This window comes from Lissotriton helveticus, chromosome 3_1 (assembly GCF_964261635.1).
Source record: "Lissotriton helveticus chromosome 3_1, aLisHel1.1, whole genome shotgun sequence".
Lineage (NCBI taxonomy): Eukaryota > Metazoa > Chordata > Amphibia > Caudata > Salamandridae > Lissotriton > Lissotriton helveticus.
In genome coordinates this window covers 943,438,206-943,460,592 of record NC_136061.1, presented here as the reverse complement: position 1 = coordinate 943,460,592, position 22,387 = coordinate 943,438,206, and the positions used below count along the sequence as shown (strand labels likewise).

Sequence of the window (22,387 nt, the reverse complement as noted above, 5' to 3'; positions counted from 1 at the left end):
GAAGGTAGAGATTGTTTTGCTGCATAGGTTCTCTCAGGGTGTGCAGTAAGGCCCTTAAACGCGAAAATATATATATATATATTTTTTTAAAGTTGCGGGGTGCACGCACCCGGGCGCGCACACCTATTTACAAGAGTGTGAAAATTGAGATAAATCAGAAGTTTGAGTGCTTTGATATAAGGTGGCTCTGAAAAGAGCCCTTGTGTTAATTGAGTTTTTTCTGCATTTATAAGTAAGTACCGATGCAGAGTCTGATGTTGCAGAGGAAGATTCTGTTTCCCTCATCCGTGAAATGAACACCATCTGTCCTATAGATGTCTTGCATGTGGTAACGCAAGTTGTTGTGGTAAATAGAACCCATGCTATAATCTCTGAGGAAAGCAGAAACAGATTTATTAACATGTCTCCTTGCTTTCTCAATTTGTGCACAATGTTGATTGGACTAATTCCATTTCTGTCTTTGGCATATATTGGAATATACCAAGGCAGTTCTGGCTTCGTTATTACGAGCACTAGAAAACAAGACATTCTGGGCAATACCATCCTTGACGCAGCCTTTTATTCTACAAGATGGTGTCTTTCAAAAGCCAGGGGTATAGGAGTATGTAACAAGCGAGCCATTTAATTGAAAAAACTAAACGTGACAAACGGTTGCAGGATCAGTGAAGGTTGATTTTTTAATTGAAAGTATAACAGGATCAGTTACAATAAAATCGTCAATACGCATACCATGGGTAACATTATTTCGAAGCTTTATTAATACCATAATCAATAATGAAAAATCGACATCAATAGGGTTGTCCGTATTCCTAGTCAGTACCCTTCCCCGCCCGCAATGTGCATAAAGACCGCATACATCCCCCATAACGTCAAGGCTAAGTAACTAGAACGTCATAAGGAGTTGCAATTCGCTCCCATACTGGCGCCATTTTGGTCGAAGCCAGGCAGGACCAGAGTATAGTTCAATGTGTCCAATAAGTAGCGGCAGGACCAGAATCCCTTTCGGCAGTTCTGGCTTTGTCATTACAAGCACTAGAAAACAAGACATTCTGGGCAATACCACCCTTGACGCAGCCCTTTATGCTACAAGATGGTGTCTTCCATTCAGAAAATATTGTTGGCAGCATTTTGGAAGGAAAGATAAACGGCCGTTCTCCTAGTGAGTCTCACATTGTTACATTTATGAAGAAAAAGCCTGAAGAATGTACAAACTGAAAACCAGTTTTTGTCTGCATAGCTTCAGTAGCAACACTTGAGTCAGCTTTGTGTGAAGCCGCCATCTTGATGCAATCAATACCGTCCCCCTGCACACATTCAGGGACCAGGCCGCATTGCGAGGGCACCGCAGGACGTGTCTTCAGGTGAAACGGATTGTGGGACAAGGTCCAGAAGACAAGAGTCACCAAAAGGCTAAAAGTCCGGCCGGACCCCGGGAGCCGGCCGCCTATGTCGGGGGCGATCTCAGATGGTGTCTTCCATTCGGAAAATATTGTTGGCAGCATTTTGAAAGGAAAGATAAACGGCCGTTCTCCTAGTGAGTCTCACATTGTTACATTTATGAAGAAAAAGCCTGAAGAATGTACAAACTGAAAACCAGTTTTTGTCTGCATAGCATCAGCAGCAACACTTGAGTCAGCTTTGTGTGAAGCCGCCATCTTGATCCAATCAATACCGTCCCCCTGCACACATTCAGGGACCAGGCCGCATTGCGAGGGCACCGCAGGACGTGTCTTCAGCTCAAACGGATTGTGGGACAAGGTCCAGAAGACAAGAGCCACCAAAAGGCTAAAAGTTCCGCCAGACCCCGGGAGCCGGCCGCTTATGTCGGGGGCGATCTCAGGCCACACCAGGGCAACAAGACTGAGATCAATTTGCTCATACTGATCCATAATGCCCCGGCCTCTCCATGTCGTAGGCCGCAAGAGTGGGCGAAACTCAGCTGGCCGAGTGAGACTTGGGGAGGGCGCAGGAGCCAAGCGCCCATCCCAGTCCGCGCTACCACACCGACCCTCGGGGGCCTCCGTTAAGCTGTTCAGGGAGGCATCGCAGGCAGCGGTTCTTTAGATCAGTGGCTCTCACCGGCAAGGCTCCCCTCCGTCAGCAGCGATCGTTGGCGCTGTGGTTGCGGCCGGAGGTCCCGCCTAGTCAACGCCTCGGCCTCTCCATGTCGTAGGCCGCAAGAGTGATCGGAACTCAGCTGGCCAAGCGAGACTTGGGGACGGAGTAGGAGATAAGCGGCCCCTCCCAGTTCGCGCCACCACACCGCCCCTCGGGGGCCTCCATTAAGCGGTTCTGTGAGGCACCGCAGGCAGCGGTTCTTCAGATCACAACAGAGTCTCATGCTCGATCGATTGAGCTGGCCGAATCAGGCAACATGAAGGTGGGGAGGGGGGGCACTTCTTGCTCAACCACCACCTGAGGAGGTATGGTTTAGTTCTAAACCAATGAAAAGTGTTACTTTTAGGTCACATGACCTAGCCATACATCATTAGGAAACCAAAAGTGAAATGAACCAATGAAAAGTTTTATTGACAAGTCACATGACCTGGTATGCTTACGTTACGCGCTTCGCGCCGCGCCCCGGATCGCTTCCGGGAAGCTGCGCTTCGCGCACCGGATGCGCTAACGCGGCGCGTCATATGACGCATTACGCGACAACGCGATACTACAGTGTTTCTGGATGTTTCAGACTGAAGCTGGCGTCAGCATGAGAGCACCCCGTGGCTACGTCGTGGCCATTCTGCGAGCAATCATGGCAGAAGCTGCCCACCGGAAGTCTGCGGGAGTCGGGGGCCCCGGTGACTCTTGTAGTATCTTCAAGGCTGAGGGGACGCTTTTGGGAATGGGGCCCATGCCGTAGCAGTCAAGCGTCCGAGTTCCAGGGTTGTCCAAAGCCATCCTTGCAGGACAGGCCCAAGTCTGTGGAGCCGACCGCCATTTCCTGAGCTCCGTGGCAGCCGCCTGTCGCTGTACCGGAAGAGTGGGTGCAATTCAGCCGGATGGCGGGTGAGACGCTGTAATAGCAAGAGCAGGCGTAATTCAGCTGGCCGAGCGAGGCACTGTGCCGCAGGAGCGGGCGCAACTCATCTTGTCGAGTGAAGCGCTGGGGTGCAGCTGAGAAACCTCCACCTGGGGAGGTGGGGGAGGCTCGTTCGCGCCGCCTCTCCCTTCCAGTGCACCCCACGCCGTCTCCTGGCGCAGGTATATGTGATGGTTGGACCAGGGCACCGCAGGACGTGTCTTTAGGGGTGTAGCTGAGAAACCTCCACCTGGGGAGGTGGGGGAGGCTCATTCGTGCAGCCTCTCCCTTCCAGTGCACCCCACACCGTCTCCTGGCGCAGGTATATGTGATGGTTGGACCAGGGCACCGCAGGACGTGTCTTCAGGTCAAACGGATTGTGGGACAAGGTCCAGAATGGAAGAGTCACCAAAAGGCTAAAAGTTCCGCCGGACCCTGGGAGCCGGCCGCCTATGTCGAGTGAAGTGCTGGGGTGCAGCTGAGAAACCTCCACCTGGGAGGTGGGGGAGGCTCGTTCGCGCCGCCCCTCCCTTCCAGTGCACCCCACGCCGTCTCCTGGCGCAGGTATATGTGATGGTTGGACCAGGGCACCGCAGGACGTGTCTTTAGGGGTGTAGCTGAGAAACCTCCACCTGGGGAGGTGAGGGAGGCTCGTTCGCGCCGCCTCTCCCTTCCAGTGCACCCCACGCCGTCTCCTGGCGCAGGTATATGTGATGGTTGGACCAGGGCACCGCAGGACGTGTCTTTAGGTGAAACCCTCAACTATGGCACCCAACATCCAGGACTTATGACATTTATGGAAGGCAGTGACATCGAAGAATCTCAGGGACCAAGCATATGCAGAGTCCTCCCCGGGGTATTTGCACAACGGTCCTCCACCCCTAGGCCGCCAGCTATGCTACCTTGACAGGAACAGTGTCATGCATTTGGATCGATGTTGCAGCAGGCTGCCATGTAAATAGTTATTTAATTAAACGTTTTACCCTGTTACTTTGTTGGTGTGTTGTATATATTTATAATATTTGCATAGGGTTTCTCGTTATTTTGGCAGGGGTGGGCGGCGGAGGAATTTCACTGAAAAAACCATGCATTTGGATCGATGTTGCAGCAGGCTGCCATGTAAATAGTTATTTAATTAAACGTTTTACCCTGTTACTTTGTTGGTGTGTGGTATATTTTTATAATATTTGCATAGGGTTTCTCGTTATTTTGGGCGGGGTGGGCGGCGGAGCAAATTCACTGAAAAAACTATAGGTTATAGACCATATATAGTTAAATATCTCAAGTCCATCTCTGCACTCGATGGAGATACAGGTCGTCGATCAAAAAATGTGCTGGCCACCTCTAATGGTAATAGCGTGGCCAGGGCTTTTGTCAATCCCTCTGCAAATTGCACAGGGTGCTCTTGTTTGACATGCCGCACCATGGTATGTATGGAAAAGGAATATTTTTTTGTTGGATTTCCTCTTGAGAGAAACGAGTCACATATCGTGCAGGTTACTTTTGGTGCATTTACTTTCTTTTGATCTTCAGGATAAGTGAAAAATTGCCAGATGAAAGATTCTTTTTTTCTTCTTAAAGGTAGTCGATCATTTTGTTCAGATTCGGAAGATGAATGAGATGCGGTAGCCATTTCACCAAAGTCTTCCGAAAAATGTAGGACGTTGTTCTCTCTTGAGAGTAGAAAAGATAGTGAGAGAAGTGGGTGGAGTGCTGCGTGTAAATTCCAGAATAGAAACTAGTAAGAACCAATTGGAAGTGTTGTTTTCATGTTGCAGCAGGCTGCCATGTAAATAGTTATTTAATAAAACGTTTTACCCCGTTACTTTGCTGGTGTGTTGTATTTATTTATAATATTTGTATAGGGTTTGTCGTTATTTTGGGCGGGGTGGGCGGCGGAGCCGAGCTATCTTGCAGCCATCATTGCGTCGAGCTCGGTTTCTCTCACTAGTTTCATATTTCTCATGAGGGGTTGTTCCTAATGTTTCTATTTTAGCGAGGTGAAAAAGAGATCCTATCAGTGGCCTACTAATTTTGCTCGATTCCTTTTGTTTTTTCTAACGATTTTTAAGTTAAAGTTTGCTAGCACGATACAGTGGCTAGTCCGCATTTTATATATGTCTTTTTTATTAGGGGTCTCCTCCGGTGGAGTCGGACGATCTACCTCTAATAACCGGTAAGTGTTCCTCTGAAGGAATGCGTCTTGAAAGTGGCTGACTGTAATGTATGATATTTCACTCAGTGACTTTCAGGCCCATGCTGTTTCAAAACTGTGCATGTGCTTGAAGCAGGCGTAGGTATTGACGTAGCATTGTGAATATAGTGCATTGGTGAGCCTTGCTGGAGCTGCATCACAGTTGCGATGCAACTCTAGCAATGTATTAGTTTTTGAGCACAGATGTGTTACGCATGTATGGTGTTTTTGTATCATGGTGCGCCACATTTCAAATGTGGCACACCATGGGTAACGGAGCACTACCATACTGTGGTGCACATTAACTGGTGCATATCTGGGTATGAAGTAGTTAACATGAATCTGCCCCATAGGTTACAAATCCGCGTTTAGTAGACTGTTTGGCCTTTGTAGTTTTATGTTTTTTCTGTTAGTCTATGTAGGTATGTAATATTGCAAGATTTTTGTCCCGAAAAAGAAGCCATGAGTATTGGGTTTGTGAAAGATTGCAAGATTTTTCAAATTAAAAAGGAAAAATCATGGCATTGTTTAATATAGTATTGTAAATACTTATCTTTAACAATGATGACAGAGTAAAAAAAGGTTAACCTGATGTTCGAAAGTTATTCACAGGCTTCTTTAGAGGAAGTATTCTATATGATTGTAGCGTGGGTGTTTCACTTTTTTATAGGTAATAGAATGCATTCTGCAAGCATGTAGTACTCCTCCTGCTACAGCATAAATATTCTTCAGTGCTTATTTTCATTTCGTAAGTGGTATTGAGACCGACACAGAACTTCAATGGATCGGAGGGGCTGTTCCTGTGCATCTGGAGGACTGCCAAGCCGTTGCAGCAGTGGGAGTGAGGCCTCTCACGACAGAGAACTTCAATGGATCGGAGGGGCTGTTCCTGTGCATCTGGAGGACTGCCAAGCCGTTGCAGCAGTGGGAGTGAGGCCTCTTACAGGGGCGTAGCGCAGCTCCTTTTGATGTTCACAATTGCAGATAACAGGGTAGAGATGTGAGAGAAGTGGGTGGAGTGCTTCGTGTAAATTGCAGAATAGAAACTACTAAGAACCAATTGGAAGTGTTGTTGTGAAGTCACATGACTTCACATGCGCGTCTCAGGACGTGTACGCGGTGATAGTATCTGGTCACGTACGCCATTTGGAAGTAGCGGTCTAATTCAGCGAAGTTTCAAAACGTGAAAAGGAGTAAATCCAAATATATCCGGATTTAATATATCTTCTGAGCTGGAATCAAACATACAATTGTTAAAGTATAAAACCTTTTATATATTTTTTTAAAATACCAAGGTGTGTACATTCGGTCACACACGAAAGTTTAAAAAGACATTCGGCTCCATTTAATGAAAATTTTCATAATAATAAAAAAGAAGCCTAGGTTTACTGTCTTTGACGTAGTATAAGTTCTTTGATGGGTCTATGAAGAAATTTAATAAGTTGCAATCGCAAAGTTTTCCCGAAATATATAGGCGGGTGCGCGCACACGGTCGCTCACGAACGAAAGCCAAAAAAGGGGAGATAAACCCCCTTTATAATATGCTCCTGGAGCTGTTTTTGGTACAATGAGTTAGTTCTGAAAAGAACTTTTTTTTTTTTTTAAAACAAGTGTTATGTTGTTTGATTTTGGACCAGGGCACCGCAGGACGTGTCTTTAGGTCAAACCCTCAAGTATGGCACCGAACATCCAGGACTTATGCCATTTGTGGAAGGCAGTGACATCTAAGAATCTCAGGGACCAAACATATCCAGAGTCCTCCCCGGGGTATTTGCACAACGGTCCTCCATCCCTAGGCCGCCAGCTATGCTACCTTGACAGGAACAGTGTCATGCAGTTTTTGATTTTTTTAACTTGCAACAACATTTTCATGTGTGACACAGGATCAAAATGAAATGAAGAAATTTATCTTTTCTCGGGGCATTTATGACTCTCAATTTTTAGTTTAGTAAGAATGAGGCTCTGCTCTCCGTACAGAAGAATTTCTCCACACTCGTTGCATTTCATGTGCACCTTTGCAAGATATGGTCTCAAGTCCATCACAGCACTCGATGGAGATACAGGTCGTCCACCAGAAGATGTGCTGGCCACCTCTGATGGTAATAGCGTGGCCAGGGCTCTTGTCGATGCCTGTGCAAATTCCACAGGGTGCACTTGTTTGACATGCCGCACCATGGTATGTATGGAAAAGGAATATTTTTTTCTTGGATTTCCTCTTGAGAGAACCGAATTGCATATCGTGCAGGTAACTTTTGACGAATTCACTTTCTTTTGTTCTTCAGGATAAGTGAAAAATTGCCAAATAAAAGATTCCTTTTTTCTTTTTAATGGTAGTCGCTCATTTCCTTCAGATTCGGAAGATGAATGCGGGGCGGCAGCCATTTCAGCAAAGTCTTCCGAAGGGTGTTGAACGTTGTTCTCTTTTGAGAGTAGAAAAGATAGTGAGAGAAGTGGGTGGAGTCCTCCGTGTAAACTGCAGAATAGAAACTACTAAGAACCAATTGGAAGTGTTGTTTTCAAGTCACATGACTTCACATGCGCGTCTCAGGACGTGTACGCCGTGATAGTATCTGGTCACGTACGCCATTTGGAAGTAGCGGTCTAATTCAGCGAAGTTTCAAAACGTGAAAAGGAGTAAATCCAAACTTATCCGGATTTAATATATCTTCTGAGCTCGATTCAAGCATACAATTGTTAAAGTATAAAACCTTTTATATATTTTTTTAAAATACCAAGGTGTGTACATTCGGTCACACACGAAAGTTTAAAAAGACATTCGGCTCCATTTAATGAAAATTTTCATAATATTAAAAAAGAAGCCTAGGTTTAGTCTCTTTGACGTATTATAAGTTCTTTGATGGGTCTATGAAGAAATTCAATAAGTTCAGATTGCAAAGTTTTCACGAAATATATAGGCGGGTGCGCGCAGTCGGTCGCGCACGAAAGCCTGGAAATGCGCTATCCATTTTATTGAGAACTGTTGCCGAGAGTGCGCACACAGGGTTGTGCACGAAAGTTTAGAAAGGCTATTTTTATTTACAGGCAAATTTTAATGCGTTGAAAAAAAGGCAAGGTACAGACTTTCTAATTCTGTATCGCTTTACAAGGAGTCTCTATGCAACTTGAACAGTGAAGAAAACGGCTTGTTTCTGAAAAAAATATTGCCAGAACTTTATTGTCAAAAGTATAGGTTGTATACACGAGATTTTTCTGAATTAGCATTTTAAAAACCTATGAAATTCACTGAAAAAACCATAGGTTTTACACACGTTATAGTTAGGAAGTAGCATTTACAAAACCTATGAAATTCACTGAAAAAACCATAGGTTTGACACCAGTTATAGTTAGCTGGAAATTTTACTGATATAAAACCAATGAAATTCCACGTTATAGTTAGTTGGACTCACTATAACTTGCGCGTGTAATGCACTGCTGATGACGTCACATATTACATCACTCATGACATCACTGATGACACCATCCTTGTGACACAGTGACAGACCTCCTTTCACTGTAATCTAACCCTTGAAACGCATATTCAAAAATAGAAACTAAAATGTTCAAAAAAATGGAGATACCCATACCAGTTACAACAACCAATTCAATAATTCCACCATGTATATACACATGCACTAATTCACCAACAGTTCTATATAGTCACTCATACATATATTCACTAATCATATGTAGTGATACACCTACACATCCTGTTACACACCGACAGTCATCCAAAAGTTATTCACACACATACTCACACATGCAAATAAACTATTGAACATACATTTATTTGCATAAACAAATATACACACACTACCACTTTTTGTAGTAGTAGAAAACTTTTATTGTTTCAGTTAGTTAAAACCACAACAATACATTTAAAAAGAGTCGACTAATGTGTTTAACATTTCTTAATATATAAGTGCGATCTCTGTTGGTATGTTCTAGAGCATTCCAGTCTAATACCAAATTTGTTATTTAAATAGAATAAAACGTAATTAAAATACAACTACCACTTTACTTCTAAGGAAACTTACACATACTTACTCTCTTAAAAAATCACTTCTAGAAACACATACTAATTTAAACAGGAACTTTTACAATCCCTCACTCTCACATATAGTCACTTATATACATCAATATTCACATATACTACATTAAAACATATGTAGTTACTGATAAAGACACTAATAAGACAGTCATTCACTCACTAACACAGACATATGCACACAAATCCACCCATACAGTCCTGCACATATGCTGTCTTCAAAACACATACAAACAGAGACTCAGTCATTCTTGCATCTATGTACTAAGTAATACTCCCACCAAAGCATGCAAACACTCATACTGATACTAAGAAAAACATCTAATCACATATATACATACACATGTACCTACTCATCCACCCATGCAGCCACTTATACACAAAGTGAAACACTAATACATGTATTTAAATATTTAAGCATTACTCACTAATATATGTATTCACTAAGATATTCAATAATATATACATATATAACACATATTTATTTTTCAGAAAGATACACATTCACTGGATGGTGTCATCAGTGATGTCATGAGTGATGTAATATGTGACGTCATCAGCAGTGCATTACACGCGCAAGTTATAGTGAGTCCAACTAACTATAACGTGGAATTTCATTGGTTTTATATCAGTAAAATTTCCAGCTAACTATAACTGGTGTCAAACCTATGGTTTTTTCAGTGAATTTCATAGGTTTTGTAAATGCTACTTCCTAACTATAACGTGTGTAAAACCTATGTTTTTTTCAGTGAATATATATATATATATATATATATATATATATACATATATATATATATATGACAAGCGTGAAAGTTGGACCTAACTTAAGTAATTATGCTGGTTGGCTGGGGAAGGCAGGAGTAGGGCAGGTATCCCGAGGTTGGTGACAAGTTGGAGGGAGCCAGGTGGAGGACCACTAGGAGGGCTAGGATGACCAAAGCCACAAGGACAGGAGGATCCAGGATCAGGAAAACCTAATCTATGAGAAACAGGGTTACCAATGCCAGAGGAGACCAGGAATAAATAGACGATGAGAAAAAGAACCAGGAATAACAGGTCAGGGGATACCAGGATGAGGGTGAGAAGGTTCAGATGTGCCAAGCGGATGTGGACCCAGTGGACAAAAGCACCAGAGTTAGAAGGAACAGAAGGCCGTAGGCCATAACAACAAGGAGGGCTAGAATGCCCTGAATGCACCGAGCTGGACCAGAGAGACGTGGACAACCAGAGCCAGGAGTAACAGACTCATGGAAGACACAACAAAGAGGAGCAGTACCAAGAGACAAATGGAAAAAAGGACCAGAGACATGGGGGCCAAGACCACAGAGATCAGACAAAGCAGGACTAAGAGACAAAAGCAAATGGACCAGGTCTAGGGAAGACAACAAACAGAAAGGGCCAGCAGGACCATGGGACCCCAGATTAAAATGACCTGGGGAATATAAAGGGCCAGGAAGTCGAGGCCCAGGTGGGCTAGGATCTACATATCCCTGAGGGTCAGACTCAGGAGGATCCTAAACCAGGGTGACATGACTACATGAATCAGGGTTACCTGCACCATGGGACCTAGGTGGACCAGTGCCAGAGGGATGGGAAAGACTAGACACACCCAGGAGAACCATTACTAGGAGCACCATAATTGAGGGGACCCAGGTTAGATGGACAAGAACAACTCGCAAAATGCAATCCAGTAGATCAGGAAGACAAGTAGAACCAGTATGGGGCTGGAGGACCAGGGAACTAGGAAGGCTAGGTGTACCAAGGCCAGTGGAACAAGCACCAAACAATCTGATACATGAGGAACAGCTAAAAGAGTATCAGAACTAAGTTCAGGACTACATGGACCCGAAGGATTAGGATCAGGCTAACCAGAGGAAGATAAGGCAGGGGAGTAGGATCTGGAGGACTGATGAATGAATATTAGAGTGAGGGGGTTAAAAAGGTCAAGGACTAGGAGCCTGTGAAACAGGAGACCCAGGACACAAAGGTCTAGGTGAAGGAATAATTAGGAATGATGACCAGATAGACCAGGAAGTAAAAGGCTACAAAGTTCTACTTCTAGCAAGAGCCATATGTCAAGAAACATCAGAACTAGGACACATTGAGATGAGGTCTGGTGGGTCAGAACAAAGTACTGTAGAATCAGGAGGGCAAAAAGTAGGAGGACTATGGCGAGGAGGATCAAGACCAGAGTGAAGAGGACTGCCAAGATCAGGACCTATAGTGTATTTGGCCAATAATACCAGGAAACCAGGATAAGCAGGAACGGGACAAGGAACACCAAGGAGACCAGTAGCAAAAGCACCCTGAAGACCAAAGCAAGTAGGCTTATGTGAACTGAAAGGATCATGACCAGGAGGACTGGAAACAGGAATAAGGTAGCCATAAGGATCAGGCCATAGGGGACAAAGCCCCAGATTTCCAAGTGGAGCAAAGAAGGGGTATTGGACAGTGTTAGTCAGGAGTACAGAGACCAAAATGACCAGGTTCAGGAGGACGCAGACAGGATCAATGACAGCAGTCCATCTAGGACTAGGAGGACAAGGAACAGACCCAGGAGGATAAGGACAAGCCAAGCCAGGAGGACAAAGACAAAAAGGGCCAAAACATCAGAGACCAAATGTACCTGGAGCTGCGGTACCAGGGCTAAGAGGTACAAGCTGAGAAGAACCAGGACAAGCTGACCAGGGCTAAGCGGGCCAAAACAAAACAAGATGGCCCAAGATGGGTCATGATGGTCAAAAGGCAAGGTTTTTGATAACATGCACAATGGGACAAGAAGGACTAGGATGACTAGGACTAAGGAGAACAAAGCTAGGATGGTTAGTAAGAAAAACACTAAACACAAGCAATTCCTGCCTTGTAAATAAATACAATTCTGATAAAAAAAGGTCATCCATTAAAGGGTGCAAAATTTCAAAAAATAGCCCACTACACCACAGAGGAAAACACAACCCCTTTCAATGATTTATATTACAGAAAATGAATTTCTTACGAAACATATTCTTTTCTGTTACTTGTTTTTTATTTAACTATTATATCATAACTTTAGGCAACAATAATGCAAAATAATATAACACATACATTGACAAAAATGGAAAGGTAATAATGTAGTACAAACGATAAGCACCAAAATTCACAAAAAGCCAGGAAGCATCCCTCAGGAAAGGTACTTCATACAAATTCACATATATTCTAATCAAGCATACACAGACAAATCCGAACTTGACTCATTCTGACAAAAACATTCTTAAGTAAGATTAACAAACCAATCATTATCAATAAACCAGAAAGCAAGAAGAATTATTTTTTTTAAAGAACCCCATATTGAATACATTTTATCAACTGATTATAGTTTGAAGCTGTAGAATGGCCCGTATTTCTAAAATTGCATTAGTGGTCTTGGTCTGACTGTTCTAATCAGAAGCGTCGGCGTGCGTTTTAGTGTAGACCACAATAAGGGCAACCTTCTTCAGGGCAACACAAGTAGTAGGTATACCGTGGTACGGAGAGGCGATATGCGGATAGATCACCAAATGGCTCACCAAAAGGCTCTTTATGTATAAAAAAAGGATAAATATTAATTGCCAGATTAATAGTACGAGGAAAGGGAGAAGGATTGGAAGAAAGATTTCTTTCCTCTTCTTTTCCTTTTTTCCTTCTTCCTTCTTTACTGTCCTTTTCCCCCTTTTTTCTCATATACTTCTTCTGATATAGTCATGGCTTTTCATATTACAATCTTATGTACTTTTTCTTAATTACTTATGCCATGTTTCTGTATTACTTTTAAAATGCCTAATAAAAATTTCCTGAACAAAAAATATTAATTGCCAGGCAAAAAGGGCACAGGGTTATAAGAGTTTAACATGCTTGGGCCAAGCATAATGTACTGGAAAACAAAAAGACAAAGGAAAAAGATACAGTGAAAATATCAAAGAAGAAGGTAGAGAGATCCCAAATTAGGGTTTTCACTCTCTGCCCTCAGAGAGGAAGAGGTAACAAGAACAATCATAATACAGAGAATACTAAGTCCGCCAAAGGTAACCGCCATGGTCATGCAGTTCTCAGAAAAAGGAAAGGAGTTCATGACTCTTCCACAGTGCAAGAATAAAGAACAAAATAAAATAGTATGACTTTTTTTTGTCAATACCGTGTGAGCCAAAGACTTACAGAGAACGACTCTAATGTCATAGCCTCAAAGCCAATAGGGCATACTTACCAATCAAGAAGAAATCTCCATATAGAACTTTGCCCTAAATATAGGCAAAAAGAGTGACCGAATGGCAACGTTCACAAGAAAGTGGTGCTTCAAGACAGATATTAAAGAAAAGAAAAAGAATAAAAAATAAGTACCACAAAGAAGTCCAGAAAAAGCAAACCAAACACTTGTGACCCAAGGGTATATATACTTCAGATAAATACCAAGAAGTCAAAGGAACAATATATGAAGAGACAGACCTCTCAGCATACTGGATCTACAGAGCTATCCAAGTGTATCAACATTAACAAGATTGCAAGTAAAACAGATAAGTCCACGGAATTTCTGGAAGAAAATAAACTAAATGAACATCGGGCATCTGCAAACAGGAACCCAAAATGAAAATAGCCCTTGGTACAACTGGGAAACTATCAAATGCCCATCTACTATCCATAGATGGGAGAAATCTCACTAAAAAGAGAAATGCTGGCACTTTGTCTTTGTCCCAGATCTAACTCAATACAGAAACCCTATCTACCACCCATAGACACTTCATCTCAACATCTTATTTGCAGTAGCACGTGGACCTGGCTGTATTATCAATGGGTGCCTTATCCACAGGACTAAACAATACCTAGTCAGCAAAGAGTGTCCTACAGTGCTCTCTGCTAGTCAGGAATGTCTAAGTGTGGCACACTTACAGGCCTAAACTGCCTAGGACAAATAGACATCCATTCAAAGAGCAGTAAAATACGATGATAAAATATCGCTACCATTACCGCTATGCTGTTTTGTACATGAGGGGGAAAATTAGAAGGAAAAAAAAGCAACCTCCTCCGAGGGAACAGAAAAGAATGATGAAAGCCCTTTACCTTCTTTACTCAGACAGCACGGAACACTCAATCCATGAACTAGTCCATCTTCACAGTAGAAGATCACATACCGCTCGGGACCTGGAAATAGAACTCAACTTCAAGTACGTCATACATGACACCGAGGGGGTATTCCAATACGGTTGGAGGAGGTTGGGAACAAAGTAATTGAGCCAACTTCACCCAAGCAAAGGATAAAACATGAGTGCCACATTAAACTAACATGGAGTCTTGTACCTTTGGAGGAAAATAGTACTCAAACCGAACGGGAAAGTCATCATACATACATACACAAGTATATTATTATAGATGATAAAGGAGTGCTCTGTAGTAATAAAGGCTCAAAACAAAACTAAGCTATATAAGTGACGTAAATTTCTTTTACTAAGTTCTTTGGTTAGACTCATTTTCTGCCCTTAAATATGTGCCTTAACATTATTCATTTGACATTGACACCTTCTGCTTAGTTTTTTTCCCATGTCATCTTTTGATGTTTTCTTTAAGCTAAGGAAATTCCTTTATGGAACCGATACTACCTTTATTTTGCATGTTGTACTTTTTAATCATTTGCATTGTAATTTATCAAGGCCTGCCAAGTACCACACATCACTAATCACTAACTAATTCATTTTAGTATGGTGGTGCGCAGCACAGCACTAAAATGCATTAGTCACGCATTAGTAGTGCCACATCACCTGTGTGTGGCAAGGGAGACGCTGGGAGTGATCGTGACTGTCAGAAGCTGTTTTAATAGCAGCACGGCGAGTACTGTGCACACCGTGCAGTACAGAAGATTCCTACTGAACTCAGAGGTTTTTGTGAGTAATAATTTACTGTACTGTATGTAAAATGGAAAAGAAAACTTGGAATGCACGCCATTCCAAGATGGCCATTTATTTCTAGATGATACATTTTCGGCATTCCAACTATATGTTCTAGTTCCATTTAGCACCGATCTAAGATGGCTCTGGCCTCGAGCCTGCTAGTTCCCATCAACTTCTTGGTGATGTACTTTCCTGAGCTACACACAACCCTGGGATCTTGAATGGAAGCTGCCGTTCCACAAGCACAAGGTAAAATGCAAACTCCAAGCCCACGGGCATGGGCGCCTCCAGAGGACGAGCTTGATGACGACGATGACGAGGTAAGTGCTGTCCATGCAAGTGTGGGTTATGTGTGGCGTTACAGCACTCGAGGTGCAATGTAACTTTTTGGTAGTATATCTGGTACATCAAAAAGACTGAGTATCGATCTGTGTGTCACGGATCCATCTTCATTAGGATAGCCCAAAAGTTTATAGCGTCTTTTTCAGAGAACTGCGTGTAAACTGCAAGTTGCTAGTATCAGTAACAGTAGAATAGCTCAGTTAGTAAATGCTCTTGTTCTAGAAATTTGCCAATATCAGTGGGTCATGGATTCCAAAGCTGTAACACAAATTATATGGTTGTTGCTCCTGCTACTTAAATATTTTGTAACCTTCCTGGGTCAGCTTTTTGTCCCCGTATGCGTGACCAGATTTTGAAATCCAAAAACCAGTACACACCACTAATTTAGAAATAGGACTCTTCCATAAGTAATATACAGTTTCACTGCAGTTAACACAGTACTAAGTATATAGATTTTCTAAAACATTTTACCAACGTTGGGTCTGCACTGTCAAGAGTTAAGTTGACTTTTAAGAATTTGTATCACTATCCCATAATCCAAAGAAGTTTTCTCTCCCTATTCTCAAAAATGACCGCAAAATATTTTCTCCTCTTTTCCTAGATGGTCTAGATGACCGCTCACGATTCTTACAATCCCCTATTTGGTATAATCCTCTTATTAAAGTTGGAAATAAGTCACTTTTTTGGAAAGATTGGAAAGATCTCAGTTTTATTTGGGTTCGCCAACTTTTTCAGGATGATATTTGTATTCCCTTCTCTGTACTTCAACCCCACTTTTCTCTACCATTCTCCTTCAAATTCAAATATAATTTATTGTGTAGAGCTGCTCAAAATAGCTATGATGCCATCACGTTTTCTGTTACTCATATCAAATCTACTCCTCTCACTCTCCCTTTTTTACTTTCTTCATCCTCCGCTTCCCAAATTTATAAAAAAATTACGTGATTCCCCTATTACCTGAGATAAATCTAAAGTAGAAAGTGATTGGGAATCAGACTTAGAGAAATCATTTTCTATTTTAACCTGACAAACAATTTGGACCAAAATAAGGAAATCCTCTAGAGCAGCAAACACGACTCAAACATTATTTTTTATATACAATAGACTTTTGATCACTCCTGCCAAATTGCATACCATTGATCCTTCAATTCCATCTACCTGCTGGTCTTGTTCATCTGCAAAGGCAGACCTTAAACATATGTTATTTACTTGTCCATCAATATATAATTTCTGGTCCAGAGTGCGGAAACAAATGAATAATATTTTTTCTAAACAGTTCCCCTTTACTTTTTCACATATTTTTTTAGGTAGTCTTTCAGAGATATGGTCCTCCTCGATTGTTAACACGTCCATAATTGATTTACTTATAGCTGCAGCGTTCCAACAAATCACTAAGTCATGGAAGAATGCCTCGAATGTCTCTTTCCAAGCCTGGTGGTACGGAGTTTGTTATAATCACAGATTAGACAGGGCCTATGTTTATCCCATTACCCTTGCTATTAAACAAAATGTATTATGGTTACCATTCACTAATTTCTTGACACCTCTGACCAGTCCTTACCTTTACATTCCCCATGCAATGAAGAAGTTCCCAAACCTCCTTGAAGTTATTAATGATTGTGTCTTATATAGTATTTTTATTGCTTGATTATTTTATAAATCTTTATTGAAGGATGTATTGTATGCCAATTGTTATATTTTCAATGTATAAGATTTGTTATCACCTTGGGTGCTCATGACGAGGTCAGCTCGTCATGCGCTACGGCGCTCCGGTGCTCATGACGAGCTGAGCTCGTCATGACCGCGCCCGTTCCGTGGAACGCTCGCACGCTGGGCTGATTCCCCTGCTGTGCTGAACGTTCCATGGGAACGGGTGTGGCCATGACGAGCTCAGCTCATCATGAGCACCGAAGCGCCGAAGCTCATGACGAGCTGACCTCGTCATGAGCACCGGGGCGCTATACGCGCCCCCCGCTCCCCAGAACAGCGGGGGGAACAGCCCCGCACAGAAGGCATTAAACCATTTGATATTTACTTCCCCTCCCTTTTCTACCCTTCCCCCCCTTTTTTTAGGTCTCGCCGAAAGCTATCCCGTTAGGGATGATTTGGCGAGATTAAAGTAAGGGCTTTCAAAAGTGCACCCAAAGGCGGATTGCCTACAGTGCATGGGTGCGTGTACATAGCACACCATTTCAGACTTCAAAGGAATCCGCTACCCCGCCCCCCGCCAGGCAATACCGAGAGCTTGTCTTACTTATGCTGTAAAACCCAACCTCACATGCTCTTATTTGTACGACTTTATTTCAAAGATCTCTGCTCGTTTCTACCCCCACACCTCTTTTTTCCTCCCTTGTGCCGTTCTTCCACTGTCTCTGTTCTAGACTAGTTCTTTCTCTAATTCCAGCTCGAGTCCTCCAACTTTTACTTGTTTTTTTAATGGTTGGGCCTTTTAAACGCTGTGGAATGTTCGATAGCCAGCTTGCCACCCCCCTCGACACATACCAGAGATTTCCCTCCCCCGGCATCGTGCCTCCGTTGACTCCACAACACACACCTTCCCCTGCCCTCTCTCCCCGTCACACACCTCCCAGGACCCCTAGCCAGCTTCTCCGACCTCTCACTGATTGTCTTCCCCCTCCACCCCCCGCCCTCTCTTATGCTCGAAGTGGCCCACGCCTTCGTTCACCCTGCGGGCCTTGGGCTGTTTGGGGTCCTTGTCAGCCATGGTCTTGGTGCTGCCTCCCTCCGAGTCCCGGCTGCACTTCTGGGGGTGTGTGACTGTGAGCAGCTCCAGAACGGACCGCGCCGCGAGCAATGCTAGCGCGATGTGGCCGAAACTGGGTGTCAGTGCGGCGACCCACCGTACTGGGGCCACCACAGGGTTGTACCTCAACACTGCATCAGGGAGTACTTCAACCCTGTCTCGCGGTCCTACCTCACCTCACCCAAACCCTAGGGGGTTGCCCTATCTCCCTCCCGGTGCTACGTCACACACACGTTGTCCTACCCAAACCCTGGATGCTACGGCAACCCTTCTTCACCCCTACCTCACCCTAACCCCAGGCATGCCCAGTTCCCCACCCAGGAAGCCTACAGCAGACCCCACTTGTCCCTGCCTTTCACGGTCCAATTTGCTACCTGGGAGGTGTCTATCGCCCCCCGCTGTGTCTCTACCCAGACCACGCTTAATGGCCCAATGACTAGCGTTACCCGCCTCTGTCTACTGGGCCCTCCCATCGACAGAGCTCATCCCGCCCCAGATGTCATGAGCCGTAGTGACCCCGCCCCACACGTCACTGAGCTGTCCCCTTTCGGCCTCAGAGATGCTGTGCCCGTCTCTTACAGCCTTGGGTTCTCTCGACACCCCCCCAGCCCCCTCGTCCTGGGCATCCTCGCTCCAGCCCGCTTTCACTCACTACTAGGGCTTTTAGGCACCCGCCCCATGCATTGTCAGTGCCCCCTTCCCGCCAGCTCCACTGTCGCCAGTGGCAACTGAGGATTAATAGCCTCTTCCAGCCCCCAGGACAACTTGTCCCTGAGTCCTAGTGAGCCCATGCGGCACCTGGCGGTTCTTTGCCCCTAGCTGTACTCACGGCCACGTGCGCAAACAGAGTCTGGCCTGTCCACTGCATGGCCCTAGAACCAGCACTGCAAAGCGGCCTGGGGTCTGGACTTCGAAAGACCAGTCTTGCCAATTCTGGGACTCAAACTTAAATGAGTCGTTTAATGAGAGCAAGCAGGCCCTGCAACAAACAATGTAGAGTTTAAAAGATACAAACATTGCACCGCGCAAACTGCTGGCTGTGAACAGGATTGGTATAACATTAAAAATGCCATTCACATGACCCGAGACATAACAAAGCAATGCCCATGAGAAAATTAGTTTTTATGTAGCATATGGGCCCTCCGTAATAATGTAGAATTGTTTCTCAGGCGAATGTGAACCAAACACCGTATACAACCAGGCTTGTGTATGTTTGACGTTCCTAACCCGACATTTCGATTGCATTTTTATACGTGCCCTGACAACACAAAACAACAAATGGCTGGTTGTAAAGAATAATGTAACAGGTGAGCCTGCTGCCCTGACCAGCAGCATAACCTGAGCAGCAGCGTCCTCCAGAGCACGGACTCACAAGCGCAGGGAGGGCAGGCTTCAAGGTCCGCTTCTGAGCGCGTCGCGTAGTGTGTTTTCCTGAGTTATTAAACGTGAATTAGAAACATGCTGTAGATAGAAATGTATGTTTTCATCACTGTAAAACTTAGCGCTGGATAAAGTGTCACAAAAACAATGGGGGGGTGGCGACAATTGTGCAGAGGGGAGAGACCGTGTGAAGGCATTTGTCTCGCAACCTTGCTAAAATACAAGGGTCACATGGACAACGCGACAGATGCGGACAATAAACCGCATTTATAGATTCTTTTTTTTTAGTCAAACAGCAAAAACAAGGCCCGTTGGAGTGAAAGTGCTTCATATAGAAGACCTAAAACAGTAGTAACACAGTAGCAAGTGAAAAAGGGCATAAGGAATCTTGGGTTCATTTCACGGGGTATGATTAGAATACTAACTTGTGTTGAAGGGCAGTCAAACTAATATGTGCCTCGTTTACTGTATTGGAGCGCCGCTTCAGGCACACCGAGCTCGGTGTATTTACTTATTTGACTTGTGGCTGCGCGTGGGGGAAGTGGAGCGAGTGTTGCTTGTTAGTACTGATGTGTGCTTTACCACTCTAATGTGTGCTGTATCCTGTCTCTGACTTGTGCTTTACCCCTCGGCGTGTGCCCTAACATCCTGATTATTGCTTGGCTCCTCTGGGTGGAGCCATCCCTTCTGATACGTATCCAGCTCCTATGATCTGTGATTTGTCTCTGTGGCATGTAGTTTTCCGCCTTGACGTTTGCTTTACCCATGTGACTTGTGTTTTATTATTCCAGTTTCTCCTTTACGATTTAGTGCCTGCTTTACCACTCTGCTTGTCCTTTACCTTCACCATTTCTTTTTTACCTCTCCATTGCTTTAATCCTCTAACTGTGCTTAACCTCAGAATGTGTTTTACCCCTCTGATTCGAATCTTGGCGTCAGCTCAACATCCTGTGATTCTGGGCAAATCACTTAATCTCCCCGTGCCACAAAAATGAATGTGACTTTGTGTAATGTAACTGCCGCTACATAAAAATGCAAAAGAAGTCCTTTACTCCCTTTATTTGTACTTAACCCCTTTTATTTCCTCTCACCTACCCCCTCCCCGGGGTGCACCATCCTCGGGATGTGTACCGGATCGTACTTTGGGGTGTACTCCAGGCACCTTTTCCCCAATTTGATAAACTGCGTGTGCTATTTAGCGAGTATAGAGCCTCTTGCCGGGCGGGGGCTTCCTTTGTGCCGTCGTAATCTCACCGTGGTTGTTCCACTCAGTCTAGTGAATGGGGTGTGTCGCCCGCCCCTCCCGCTGGGCTTAAAGTCATTTCTGAAGCATTTGACACTATTCCCTGGGGAGGGCAGTCAACTGAGGAACTTCCTTCCAGTACACCTCACCTGGCGGGCCCCCACTTCTGTCTTCAGTACCCAGTAAACTACTAGCTCTGGCTCGTGAGGACTCCCTGTCCGCTCCATGATTTGTAGAGGCCCCTTTCCCCCACTACAGTCTGTTTTCTCAGACGATCTCCCATTTGGCGTGCTTGTTTTGTTAGGCACGGGGAAATTAAGTGATTTGCCCAGAATCACAGGATGTTTAGCGTTGTTGCCGAGACTCGAACCCAGTTCCCTAGCTTCAAGGTTGACCGCTCTAGCTGAAAGGCTACATCCTCTCCCCAAATCTTACTAGTACAGGCAACCCCAACCACTGCTGGAATTCTATATCTCCAAACTAGGGGCCACCAACTTTTTCTGTAATTACAGCTACTTATATTCAGTGAAAATGATCCAGAGCTATTAATATTTGTGTTGTTGTACTTGTAAGAGAGACAACATCAGACAAGATTACGCTAGTGGCAACCGCATGCGAGATTACCAATAATGACCTCAGTGCATCAGGTTAGGCTGTCAGCAGTAATGTAAACAAGCAATTACAATGCAATAGGTCTCGCATTTGCGGGAGTTTATGCTATTGGCATTGGAAATGACAATGCCTTTTATTTATTTGTTTAAAAAAACAATACATTAATAAAAGGCATTGTAATCTACAATGCTAATAGCTCAAACTCTAGTAAATATGAGACCTATTGCATTGTAAATGCTTGTTTTTCTCTGTTTCTTCTCCTCGTTTATGATATCTTTGCACTATGTTATATTTAGATATTATGTTCTATTACTATTTTGTTGTATTTCACATTCAATAAACTTTCCTTTTAAACTCAAGAGTTCATTTGACACATCAAACATGAATTATTTAAGCAGGATGCAGCCTACAGCTGCTGCTCTTACCTGTGTCATGGGTTGTGCTCAGCTGACTGGAATTGTTTAGCTGAGACTCTGCCTAAGGACTTAAAAAGGCACATGGGTGTCACTGCTCTGATCTTGAGACAGTGTGCCACGCCATGTGCTCTCACCCTGACTGGTACTGCAGACAGGGGCTTCATCTACCACTGTGCCAGCCTGCCCTCTCCGGAATGGCAACTGACTCTGTAGACTCCAGCTTATCACACACTATCTGAGGGTCATATGCCTGCTGCAAAGAAGGCATATCATGACTGAAATGTATTCAATGTGGATAGCTCAGTGATTTACTGCTTTTGTCACAGACATCCTTTTGTTACTTGTGGTTCAGCCACACCTGGAGCTGAGCTAGCGTAGGGTGGGGTGAGGGGGAAGGCGAAGGGGAGCAGCTGTGTTAGAAAGCCTGCTGCAAACAACGTGTACCAGCATAGCACAGAGCCATATTTTTATGTGG

At 44.0% G+C, this 22,387-nt stretch overlaps 1 protein-coding gene across 1 annotated transcript in view; it reads right to left on the bottom strand.

Moving 5' to 3' along the window:
* The window catches only part of LOC144824808 (putative methyltransferase DDB_G0268948), a 529,359-nt gene that overhangs the window by 406,380 nt on the left and 100,592 nt on the right, over positions 1-22,387 (bottom strand). The gene's annotated exons all lie outside the window — the stretch shown is intronic.